At 41.1% G+C, this 13,945-nt stretch overlaps 1 pseudogene; it reads right to left on the bottom strand.

Moving 5' to 3' along the window:
• LOC116595652 overlaps positions 1–13,380 on the bottom strand; it is a 170,581-nt pseudogene extending 157,201 nt beyond the window's left edge.
• Between the last annotated feature and the right edge of the window lie 565 nt (positions 13,381–13,945).

The following is a 13,945-nucleotide window of genomic DNA, read 5'->3' as shown; positions in this document are numbered from 1 at the left end:
CTGTCCGATCCAAGAGTCCATGTGCTAGGAACCCCTCACCCACCACCAATTGGAACCACCAGCATATGAAAGAGTGGGGACTATCCATAGAAAAGACCACTTCTGAGTAGGAAGAGAAAGAGTTCTTTAATACTAGGAGTAACGGGCAGATTTGGAGGGTAAATTGCACATAAATCATCACATTTAATTCTGTGAGGGAGGCAGGGCAGGTGTTATTATCACTAAATTCTCCATTTGCTCCCCCCATCCCAAATCTGGTTCCTCTCCCAGCCTTAACTATCTCACTGAATGGCAACACAATTCTTCCAGTTGCTCAGACTGAAAACCTCACAGGCCTTCTTGACTTTTTCCTATTTCTCACACTCAATCCAGTTCATCAGCAAACCCTATTATTTCTACTTTCAAGAAATGTCCAGTATGTAACCAACTCCCAACCCACCTCCACAGCTATTCCCTGGATCCAAACCATTATCATCTTTTCCTCCTAACCCATGTTCCTGCTTCCTGGCCTTGCCCACCCGCAGTCTATTCTAAACACAGCAGCCAGAATGACTCTTCCAGAACACAAGTCCTAGTCTCACAACCCTCCAGTGATTTCCCATCCTCTCTAAAGCAAAAACCCAAGTTCTTACCATGGCCTACAAGACTGCACACAACTCAGCTCCCTCTTGTTCCCTTGACCCCATCTGCTGTCACTGTCTGCTTTGCTCACCTGCTCCAGTCATACTGGTCTTATGCTGCTCTTAGGACACGCCAGCCTCCCTCCTACCTCAGGGCCTTTGAACTAGCTATTTCTTTGGTTTGGAACATTCTCCCCCCAGATAGCCTCATGGCTCACTCTCTGATTTCCTTCAAGTGTTCGCTCAAATGTCACCTTCTAAAGGAATCCTTTTCTGACTTCTTTTAAAACTGGACTCTTTGTACCCACACCATTAACCTACAACCCCTAACCCCCTTCTGCTGGCAGTGGACACCCAGAACAATGCCTGGCACTTAATAAGTACCTAACGAATATATCATTGTGAATGAAAGAAGCACTGTTTCACAGATAAAGTAACTGGCTCAAGAAGCTAAATGACTTACTCAGAGGCTCACAGCCAGAACGTATTAAAGTTCAGACTGAACTCAGATTTACCAATGACTCCCCAAACTGTGTTCTGCCCACTCTACCACATTTTGATTTCCTTTTTCAGATTTGGTACCCCTTTTAATAAGTTCCATGAATGCATTAATTCCCTGGGACAGGAAGAGAGACCACTGCACTGATGAGACATCTGTGGGCATGGCCACAACAGCAGGGGAGAGTGGGGGTGAGCTGGCCAGAGCAGGAGTGATGCATAAGGGGCAACTGCAGGAGCATAAGGAAGTGTGGCTGAGATCATGTCAACTGGGCTAGGATACCCCACTGGTGATAACCTACCCTACCCTTTTGCTTGGTGGTAGACCACTCAGCAATTCCTAACTCTTTGTCCACTCAGGTAGAAACAAAGATTTAAATGGAATTTCTAGTCTGTGAAATGTTTCACTTCTTGCTAGTTGGTTCTGAAATAGTCTCAGAGTTGTATTACATATACATTGCATGACTGGTAGGAAAAAAACCAACAACAACAAAAGAAAAATCCAATCACCAAATACGTTTTTTGGTCCACACAATAGTTTTGGGCGTTTGTTTTTGGTTTTGTTTTTAAGCAGGAGTCACCTAATGTTATGGTATTATATGGAATAGTGTTTTGATTAAAACTATACTAAGAACTGTAGTGGTATGCCTACCGTTTCCACCCTGATTCTGATAGCAGGTGATAAGTGCTGGAGTAGGATGACGGAGAAGGAGAAGGTGGAGGCTGCCCAGACACATAACAGGGAGAGGAATAAAGCTAAGGCAGGAATACGTTGCTTCCATGACCGGTACTGATGATCAAGAAATGCTGGTATAGACACAGACACCATCCATAGCCTTGTTGGGTACCTGCTGAATTAAAAATAGTGATAGCCCTTTCACCAGGACACTAGAACATGAAAGACAAAATCAGGGATGATAGTACCTAACCCTCCTTGAGCCCTGATGGTGTGGCAGGCATTTTGCTAGGTACTTTCATAGATTTTTACATATAAGATTCTCAGCAGAACCCTCAACAGGAGGAATTTCCCCCTCAGACCCCCCAGTATATAAAGTAACCTCAGAGAAATGAAATTATTTCCCAAGGTCATACAACTAGAAAATGACAGAGGTTACCCATTTGTTTCCAAAGTCTTTGTACTTAACTGTTACATCACACCTTCTCTCTTCAAAAAGATTAATTCATGGGATATAAATAAACATGGAAGACTCAAGGTGACATAAGGAGGTAGACATAAGGAATCATTAACAACAACAGCAACAACAAAACAACTTCAGTGAAAGTACCCATCCTTACAAGTTTCTATCTATGGAGAGCTGGGCTGGTATGTGGAGGCTGTGAAGGGGCCAGGTCTACAGTCCTGCTTCTCATCTCAAAAGCAACACCAGCCTCCCTCCATTTCATGCCACAGATTTAGCTCAATATGGACAGAAAAGGAAATGCCAAAGCCATGCTCATTAAGGTTCATGTTGCTAAAGGTTGTCGAACACATATTGTTCTATAATCACTTCCTTGGTGACATAAAACTCCCAAATGAAATGTGTCATAACATCGTGAACCCGGGATGATGAGCTCTTTCCACACAGTGGGGGCATTAAGGGTGGACATGAAGAACAAATGGAATTTGGAGGCCTCGAATGTTCCACTGAAACTTCTGCCCTGGTGGGGAGGAAAAGACAGGTGTGTGTCGACGTGAAGACCCTTCTCTGCTGCCTCTCCTTCCTTCCAGTATTTATCCTCAGAAGCAGACTTCAACCTAACTAGGGAAAAATGAAAGACCTGTTACAGATTCCTGAATTGAAAGAAAGAAAGAAAGAAAAAAAGAAAGAAAGGAAGAAAGGAAGGAAGGAAGGAAGGAAGGAAGAAAGAAAGAAAGAAAGAAAGAAAGAAAGAAAGAAAGAAAGAAAGAAAGAAAGAAAAAAATCTAGCCTAACTTTACAGAAAACATGAAGCCAACATGTTATAGGATCTGGCATTCTGACTTACTTCAGGGTTGTTTCTACCCAGGTTAAACTTTCTGGCTTTTTAGCCTGAGAAGCAGATAAATTTCTCTACCTTCAAATGTGATTTTAACTGCATTACCTAATAACAAGGCCATCAGTTCATTTCTCTATTTTTTAAGCAGTGACAGCTCTCACATTTGCAGTGAAGGTACTCTTAACCCACACCGGACCTGAATGCCCTTAACATTCATTATTTGCACCAAACACCAGACACTCACATATTTGCAAATACTGTAGAAGACAGAGTGATCTCATGGAGAGGGTCCTGCAGTCTGACAGATGGGAGTTCCAGCTCCAGCTCTGAGATTTGCTCATTGAGAACTTTTTGGCAGATTACTTACCCCCCCCCCCCCGCCCCCACAGCTCTGTCATTTGGAGAGTGAATACAAAATACTTGACTTACAGAAGTTTTCGGTGAGGAGTAAATACGGGGCAGGGCTGAGTCTAGTGCCTGGACATAGCAAATGCTCAGTTATTACTTTAAAAGTAAAACAAATGGACCTAGAGATGCCTGACATGGGAATGAAGCTTTCTAACTGGATCTCTCAATCCTTGCTGAGCCCTAATTATGTCTGTACTGGTTTCTCAGGACTGAAGAGCAAGCAATCCCATGCTCGAAAAGGAGACAACTTATCGCCCCAAGTATTGAGATAAGTCTGCTACGTTTCCCTCAAAATTGAACGTCCGTTTTCTTGTCAGCATTCTCAAGGACAAAGCCTCTCAATATCATGTTATTAAATATGAGATTCAGGCTCAAGGTTTTTCTTTTGGTTGTTGCAGCCCTCTGCCTCATCTCACCAAAACTATGGTTAAGGGCAGCTGCATCTTTGATTCACTATCCACAGGTTTTCTGCGAGCCTGTGAGCCCCTAAAAGCTATCTGTATAATCGTGGTGTAGATTTCAGGCTATAAATCCTATTTAAATGCACATGTCCAAACCCAAAGTGGGTGGGAATAGTCTTTTGAGAGATGAAGTCTCAATCTTCAATGACATAAAACAGGGCTGTATGCTAGCCCCTCTCCCTTCTGACCATCGGGGTCAATGATTTGGCACAGCTCTCAGGTGAGTTAGACGGATGCCCTCCAGCCAGAGGGGATTGAAAGACAAGAGTCTGCCCTGGGGTCCATGTGAGTTTATTGTTAGGCACTTGGGACAGACGTATGAAGCTGCTGGCCCTGACCTTTGATATTTTTGGAAGGTATAGCTGAGCATGAACTGTAGCAATAAGGGTTAGAGAAGGGGCAATGCTGAGATGCAGCCCCAGCTCAGGCATTTGGTAGCCCGACTAGGAAGCAGAAGCCCTGTTTATTTGCTGAAGGACTCAGTAAGCCCTGAGGGAAAAAGAATGAAAATGGGAACTTTGGAAATGAAGGGAGCTTGGAGACGGAGTCAAAATCCCAGATGCCTGAATTCTGCCCAGGGGCCCTGGCTGACTGTTGGTGTGGAAGGATGCTTTCAGATAATACACAGGCTAATGCTACCCAAATATCCTCTGGGCAAACTCGAGGGCTCCTGTCTCATGTTCCCCAGGGAGAGGTCTATTAGGAAATTGAATAAGTCTATCTCCTCAGGACGCTAATGAAGGAATCATTAGAGAGAACTCTCACCCTCAGAGCCGCAGATTAAATCTGCAGACAGAGCAGGAGTGGCCCCAGCGACAATGGCAAGGCAACTTGAATGCCTTCCCAGGAGAAGCTGCAAGACACCCTGCCCTTAGATGCAGGCCGGGGAGGACCATGCTTTGGAGCGCCCCATATGTCACAAACATGAAGAAAAAAGGAAGAAAAAAGTGTTAAAGAACACATGGGCTTTGTCATTCCGGGTCTGCGTCTCAGCTGTGGTGCTCTGAGACCCCACCCCTCCACATCTGTTTTCCTGACTGACTTTGTTCAGGCCGCTGGGGAAACATTACCCTGCATCCCTTGCCTTGCCTCCAAATGCTGTCACAGATTATGGGTTCAGCTGCGGTGGACTTCAGAAATGAACGCTGCATCAGAAAGGGTGGGTGGGATCTGAGCAGCAAAAGCGCTGGGGTAAGAGAAGCAGAAGATGAACTGGCCCAGTCTTTCTCCTCAGCGTTAATGGGATAGCAGATTGCCTAACAAAGTGTTGTTTTGCAGTAGCTGCTGTAAGACAATTTTCTTGCTTTTTTTTTTCTTAATGTTTTAATTTGTGGGTTGAAGAATGGCAGCTATTTTATAATTTGATAGTTTGATTTAAAACATTTAAATAACCCTGTTGATGTATTTGGCTGAGACTCCACAAACGTCAGGGGTCTGTCTGCGAGTGACCCAGGACCGGCCGCAGGACTGGAGTACCCCAGGCAGTTACTCCGCTGTCAGGCCTTCATTACCTTTATAGCTGAGGCTCCTAGGTCTTCTCCCAGAGGGTGTAGCCCAAAAAAGTCACTATTACCAAATACTAAATCCCAAATCATCCTGTTTGGCTGGCATCCTCTAATATTGACGTGGATGCTGCCTGTTTGGCTCCTGCAACAGATCGACTGAGGGAACACGTTGAAGGACTGGCTTGTTTGAGTAGGAACATTTTTACATAGAACTTCCACTCTCCTCTCTTCTTGGGGACTGAAGGGAAGAGGATCTCCAACTTCCATCCCCACCAACTTGCTGTTGCTATCCAAGGGAGGAATGGCTGATTCAGTTGGTCAAACCTTGAATTTATTTTTTTTTAAAGATCTTATTTATTTATTTGACAGAGAGAGATCACAAGTAAGCAGAGAGGCAGGCAGAGAGAGGAGGAAGCAGGCTCCTGGCTGAGCAGAGGGCCCAATGCGGGGCTCGATCCCAGGACCCTAGGATCATGACCTGAGCCGAAGGCAGAGGCATTAACCCACTGAGCCACCCAGGCGCCCCAAACCTTGAATTTATTTTGCCATACTTTTCTGGATGGTGGGATGATTGGGTCTCATAATAGGAGAAACAGTGTCTGGCCTATGAGTTCAGTTCTTCCCGCCCACTGCTATAGTCAGAAAACTAGAAAGGGGTTCTCACAAGGGGAAGAGGAACGTTCTCCTTCCCTCTCTGTTCAGCTCTGATGGGTGAGTGAGAGGATGTCTGACCTATCCACATGGCCAGGTTAGTGTAAACTGTGTCGTAGGTCTTGTCCTGTCCCTGAAGGCACCTGTGAATTCATGAAACCCAAGGCAGAGATTCAGGGTCAGAGAGAGGAGATCATAGATCCAACTCATACTTCCTACCACATTTTGCCAGAATTCCTGTTTTTGAAGGTGTATTAAACAAGGTAGGCTAAGAGGCTATAACTTAAGACCCACTAAATCAGAGAGAGTATGGAATCATCTCTCTTGTGTTTCAACCTAAGGTGACTGGCTCTGGTTTGGCAGACAACTCTGCTCCACACAGTCATTCTGGGTCCCCCATCTTCAACGTGTAGTTTCCAAGGCTGCTCAATTCTAGCTATCCAGAAGAAAGATGAGAGCAGTCCAGGGCCAGACAAGTGAGGTAGAAGTTGACCATATTGCTTTCTCCCACATTTCTCTGACAAGAAATCCTCATCAGCTCTACAGGAGGCTGAGAAATGGGAGCACAGATTTTGGTAGACAGCTAACATTCTCCACCACAGAGGAGTTAGTGAGCCTTGTAAGGAATGCACAGTCTGCACTTTCACTCAAAGGTGGACACCTTACAGGAATATACTAAAATGTTTGTTTGTGTAGTACTACCTCGGTAGTAGACAGGTAAGTTACTCATAAAAATACTCAAGCCCAAACCATCTTTTACCTATAAATTGTTACAGAATTCTCTTCATGTGTTTGCTCAATTACTTGAGCAGATTCAAAGATTTGGGGATAAAAATAAATACAGGTACTTCCTATAGGCCTCACGTAGGCTGTCATAAGAAGGAAGACGGATAACCTACCACCCTAAGATTCTCAATTTAATACACCTTAATCAGTTTTACTGACCATTTCTAAAACTAATCAATGATTTTATGACCCATCTCTGGTAAAAAGTAAGCTGCAGCACCTTTTAATGAAGAGACACAGCCTAAAGGATGTATTAGTTTCACTCATTTAGGTTCTCTAAGCAATAATCCTAACTTCCTATATCGTTAACTTCTCTAGGTTAGACAATTAAAAAGTCACATACCTTGGACATATAATTTTTGTTGCCGTCCCCCAGACATCACAAAAAAAATTTATGAGGTTTTTTTAAGTTGTGCACTTGAGCTTGTTGAGGCACAATATTTTAAATACTATTTTGGATCAATTATTTTTTTTCATTAAACAGTAATTGAATACTTTATCCTTTAAGTTACACATGATTTCTTATATAAGCATTCATGCAGTAAATTCCTTCTAAAATGCTAAGCTGGAAAATCTTCTATCTTCAAATGAATATAATGTATCATTTTTTTTCTTACAAGAACCATACAATTTACCCATTCCCCTGTTTGTTTTAGTTTCTAAGAAGATTAACATTAAATTTAACAATCAACTATAATAGCTGGTTACATTCTGGTGCCTGAAATCAATGTCCCAGCTTGTTTTATGTTTCATAAACTTTTTTACTTTGGAATAATTTTAGATTTATGGAGAAGTTACAAAATAGTACAAATAGTTTCTATATACCCTTCATCCAGTGTCCCCTAATAATAACATCTTACTTATTCTTTGTATATTTGTGAAAACTAAGAAATTAACATGGTGCAGTATTATTAACTCAGCCACAGACTCTGTTTGGACATCACCTGTTTTTCCACTAATGTTCTTTTTCTGCTTGAGGGTGCTATCGTGCGTTTACCCCAGCCTGCGTTAATTGAAATATGGCCTCCTGGCTGAAAATCACTCCTAAGAAATTTAATGACTAGGAACTAGAAAGTGTTTGTTTATTTAAAATTTGCAAAAGACTTCTTCTCAAAAAAAAAAAAAAAGTACATTAATTTATCCCTAGGGCAAACCATTACTTTGTTTGGGAGGAAAATATACTCACATACTTAGTTACACAAATATAAAGCAAGTACCCATACTACATGTCTGTTAAAGCCTAAGGAAAAACCTTAAATAACTTTAAATATGATACTAGCTGTCTGTTTTCAACATAAACTAAGAGGTCTATTATGCAATTTAGTTGGGTTAAAGCTATGTATATGCTGGCTTTGCACCTCTGTGAGAGATGGTCATAAGGAGAAGAATGGAGTTTCCTTAAAATGAGAGAATGTTCCCACTGTCACTCATCCTGGGAGAAGACTGCTCTTGGGACAGAGAATTGGGAGGAAAGCCATCAATCTCAGGGATGAGGAGTCTTCCTTCTCTTTCAGACTTGGATTTCAAGTAGTGAAGACAAGCTCAAGGGATTCCCAGTGGCAGGCATTACTACGTGGAGTAGCACTTGCTACTTGGAGACAGATTGAGCTCCACCAGTCCCGTGAAGCTGGATTTGGGTCTGCTGGGCTCTAAGAGAAGCAATCATTGAGATATCCACCATCTTGTACTTCCCCTGTGCTAAACTTTCAAACAAGTCCTACCCAAAATTGCAGCTTAGTCTCAGCTGTGCTATGGGAAGTCAGGGGTCAGACTTGGAGTGGAGTGGCAAAGGGGAAATCATTAACCTCTCTCCCAATGCTACAGGCAGTCTGACTAGAAAAAGAGTTGCAGGTTCTACATTTCTAAACACACATGAGCTCTCACTCTCAGGACCCCTAAAAAATACCTGGATGTATTTGATGGGAGTTAACTTCCTGAGTGCCAGGCAGAGACTCAAAGTCATCATAAAGTGGGCATTAAGTGTGAATTAATTTTGTGGTTCCAGATTACTAAGGTCTATATGTATATGTTATACTGGTATTTCTGCTCTGGTTCACTTTTTTTTTTCCCCAAGATTTTATTAATTTATTTGAGAGAAGTGGGGGTGGGGGAGAGCACAAGCAAGGGCAGAGGCAGAGGGAGAAGCAGACTCCCCACTGAGCGGGGAGCCCAATGTAGGACTCGAACCCAGGACCCCAAGATCATGACCTGAGCTGAAGGCAGTTGCTTGACTGACTGAGCCACCCAGACACCCTGCTCTGGTTTACTTTAATTGCTTAAACTCATTTATTCATGCATTCAGACTTATGGAGCACCTACTCTGTGCCAGGCATAGTTCTGGACACTGAGAATGAAAGATAAAAAAAGGAAGACAAATCTGACTTCCTGATAAAGTCCCTACTCTCATGGAGGAAAATACATTGCAAGGTACATTGTGTGCTTTCTAAATCCTAAGGAGTGTAGAGAATTATTTATATTTTAATTGTTAAAGCTACGATTTCATTTAGTTTTTTTTAAAGGTTTTATTTATTTATTTGACAGGTAGAGATCGCAGATAGGCAGAGAGGCAGGCAGAGAGAGAGAGGAGGAAGCAGGCTCCCAGCTGAGCAGAGAGCCCGATGCAGGGATCGATCCCAGCACCCTGAGATCATGACCCCAGCCGAAGGCAGAGGCCTTAACCCACTGAGCCACCCAGGCGCCCCTACAATTTCATTTAGATATGGTTTGATACATGATAAAGAACTTTGATTTGGTCCTTAAAAATTAGAAGGATTTAGTAAATGTGGCTCATCAGGAAGGTTTGGGGAACACATCTCCAAACTAAAATAACTTTCTGAGAAGAGAAAGGGCCCTCTTAAGACTTCTGGCTCTCCTGTACCCTAAGCCCAGGGGTAACCATTGAGACTTCCTCTTGGCTTATGGCCAAAATCTAAATACTATCTAGGCCCCTCGCATCTGAAAAGACAGAACAATGAAGTCCTTAGAAACAGAGTCTTTAGACATTTCTTTTGAAAAGACTACTAGAATAGAGCTTCTAAATCTTCTAATTGCCACTGCTGACGTAGTCTGTTATAAAAACACAATAGTGAATAGGCAAGGACCAGAAGATTCCAAATTGTCGAATATTGGAGAGATACCACAAATCATCTCTCTTAAAAAATATGGCTGTCAAAGCCTGTGATCCTGATTGCAAAGACATCTGTGACTAAATAATGCTGGTTATGGAAATTGCTGAAAAGTTATAAATAAAACGTTAAATAATACAGTACAGCTAATTCCCCAGGTGTTGTTTCTATTCTCAAGTAAGGATCTACATGAACCAAGTGACAGCATACAGCTTTCCTGTGGGTGTAAATCTCTAGAGATATTGTTCACTCACATTTGCTTATGTCCTTTTACTTGATCAGTAACATAACATTATTATTTCTTGTTTTGTTATTTCTTCTCTCCAATTCACATCAGTAGCCTGTTCTTATAAATAATTCAGCATCTGTCTGGGCATTTGTGGGCAATATTATCTTACATGATGTTATACAGGAAGTGGGAGGGCAGTAATGCTTAAATGTGGGGAAATAATGTTTCTTTCAATCGTTCATATTTGCAAAGTGGTTCTGTCACATCCTTTGCCTCTGAACTTATACTGAACTTTCTCTTCCAGAAAGTCTGGTTGCATGGATTCAAGCCTGCTGCAAAATTTGATATAACTGGAACTTGATAAGAAGGTTCAGTGCAGTCAAGTGATCAGAAGATAACTACAAAATGATCTACTCTACCTATAATTTCTGGTGAACTTGCATCTACTTAGATGTTTAAACAGGCTTCAAAGGAAGCACATCAGATCATCTATATACATTACGGGCAAACAGAACCCTTTTTGCCCTCACCAAAATAATAGTTATCAAATATTATTGAAGTATCAATTAATCTCACATAATATCAAAGGAATATGAAAGATTAAGAATATGGAGGATTTTATGAACACAGAACTTGGAATTTAATTTTTTCAAACAATTTGAGATATCACTTTTTAAATTTCCAGGGCAATTTTTATTTTTTTTAAGAAATTTATTTATTTGTATTAAAGAAAGAGAGTGCACAAGCAGGGGGAGGGGCAGAAGGAGAGGGATGGAGAATCCATGAGCAGGCTCCTCTCTGAACATGGAGCTGGTCATGGGGCTTGATCCCAGGACCCTGAGGTCATGACCTCAGCAGAAACCAAGATCAGCCCCTTAACCAACTGAGTCACCTAGGGGACCCTCCAGGCAATTGAGAGTCAGGTGTTCACATCTGAGGTTTATAGTTGAAACCTTGCTGGCTTACTTCTGACAAGATATCCTGCGTATCCTTGGAGCTATTGGGAAGTTCACCATAACTGCAACAGACATACATCTTCTGGTTTCTAAATACAACTAAGGAAAACAAACTTTGAAAACAGAATGGAGTCCGTTGAAACAGTTATATTTATACCTCTCTTGATTGCCAATGACTAAGCATATACTTCTCTAAATTATGAAAACCTATAGGAATCCAGGTCAAGTGTTGACTCAGGGTCCTTTGCACGTGCTATTCCCTCTACTCAGAATGCTGTTTCCTTCCCATGCACTCTAACTTTTAACCTAATCTCAATTCACCCTTAGGGTCTTGGCTTCCCTGATAACCTCAGAAGAGGCTGAGAGCCCCAGTATATGCCCATATGCTCCTGTCTTTCTGTACTTTGTAGCACCATCATCTTGTTTTTAGTGGCTGATTGATGTCTGCTTCTCTCAGAAACATAAAGAAAACAGAACCAGATTTGTCTTATTCACCATTGACAAGCCATGTTCAAGGTAGTTGTTCAGAAAGGACTTGAATGGATAAATTGATGCTGTGCTCAGTGTTTTACATGTGAGAATGAATGGATGGATGAACGACCATCAAAAACAAGGACTAGGGGCACCTCGGTGGCTCTGCCTTCAGCTCAGGTCATGATCTCAGGGTCCTAGGATCAAGCCCCACATCATGCTCTCTACTCAGCGGGGAGCCTGCTTCTCCCTTTCTCTCTGCCTGCCTCTCTGCCTACTTGTGATCTCTCTCTTTGTCAAATAAATAAAATCTAAAAAAAAACACAAAAAACGAGCACTAAGAACATTAAAATCATCTGAACGAACAGTTGATCCCATCTTAAACAAGTTATGTATGAAAGTTTTTGTTTACATAAAATTTAGAAGAAATTTCAAAGTCCACTGTAATATGATTACCTGATTTGCATATCAATGAGAAATATATATATATATATATATGTGTGTGTGTGTGTGTAAACTGCCAAGATCAAAGCTTGGAGAAAACCACTCATGATAAAACAAGAGGGTGATAACAGTAGCCAGGGAAAAGAGGAGATAGGAGATAAGAAACCCAGACCAAATGTACATTTATTCACATTCTAAAAGAGATATGTGACCCAAAAAGAACTGAAAACTAATACTGTCTATTTTGCAAACTACATCTTTCATTTAGTACATGTTGATCATCTTATTATGTCATTAAATGCTCCCCTTCAATATCTTTTCAAGTGACTACAAGAATTCCATTGTAGGCATGTACCATTATTTATTTACTTATTCTCCTAAAGTTGGACAACTTAAATGTTAGGTTAATTCCAGTTTATTTATCAACTTGTAGCTAAATCTTGGCACATATCCAATTATTTGCTTAGGACAAATTTAATATTTTGAAGGGACAAAAATATAAGGACCAATATTTCCAATTGTATTTAAGAAAAACATGGATTCACATATATTTTACCCAGGCTGGGTAAAATATCCTTATCATATCCTTCCTTTGATTCATAGAGCACAAAGCTTGACAACTATGACAGCTTCACAGTAATTAACATTTACATTTTTATCTACACACATTGCATTACTTTACTATTTCTTCATCTTGCCTCAATCAAAGCAACAAAATTTTAGTAATGTTAAATTGAAAAAAATCCTGAAGGTGCTATCTGGGATTGGCAGGACCTTGGTCCTATGGTGCATTTCCTGACAGTGAATATTTAACATACTTGTTATGATATTTCTTCTAACTGGAATATTTTAAAAATGAATGTAATTGGATGATCATCCTTAAAGCAATCATGGGTCTCTCTACTATGTGTCCAAGAAAAATATCTAGTTTTCTAGAATAATAAGATTTTTTTTTTAATATTCTTTTTTTTTCTTTAAAGATTTTATTTATTTATCAGAGAGAGAGAGGGGGAGAGAGCGAGCACAGGCAGACAGAATGGCAGGCAGAGGCAGAGGGAGAAGCAGGTTCCCCGCTGAGCAAGGAGCCCGATGTGGGACTCGATCCCAGGACGCTGGGATCATGACCTGAGCCGAAGGCAGCTGCTTAACCAACTGAGCCACCCAGGCGTCCCGAATAATAAGATTTTTTAAAAATCATAACTGAATACTTTTGATTTCTTACCTTCTAAAAGGCAAACCAGGCCATTTGATGGCTTGTCTGATCCAAAGAGAACAGAGTTTCTAAAATTAGTATAAAACCAGTCCTACTGTGACATCATAATGAATAGAATCACTGATTTCATAAATAATGGGACTCAGGGTCCATGGGAAAGTCAGCTGGGCTGACATTCCTGGAGTAACAAAAAGTTGCTAGAAATAGAAAATGAGGAGCCATGATGTTTCCATCTACAAGAAATCTCATTGAATAGGTTATATTTCAGCAGTGACCACTCTTCAAGGATAAAGAAGTACAGCTAATGAATTACTCTGTGTAGGATTGGTATTTGTGACGTGGGGCCTTCTGTGATGCCAATTGTTACCTTGAAAAGCTTTTTTAAAAAAAGTAATCTCAATCTCAGAAAACACTAAGAGATCCTCCAACCACAAAATCTTCCTTGCCAGCTTTAACTTTTCAAGCCCACATTTGTCAGATGAATAAATGTAATGGATAAGATATGCTTGGATCCCTTATACTAAAGATTTGATAATTAAGGATCTTGGAAGGAAAAGCCCAGCAGTCAAGAAGTTGTCCCAAAAGTTTTATCCCATTTTCA

This window comes from Mustela erminea, chromosome 7, assembly GCF_009829155.1.
Source record: "Mustela erminea isolate mMusErm1 chromosome 7, mMusErm1.Pri, whole genome shotgun sequence".
Classification (NCBI taxonomy): Eukaryota; Metazoa; Chordata; class Mammalia; order Carnivora; family Mustelidae; genus Mustela; species Mustela erminea.
Note: the sequence above shows the minus strand (reverse complement) of the source record. Positions and strands in the feature narration are given on the sequence as shown.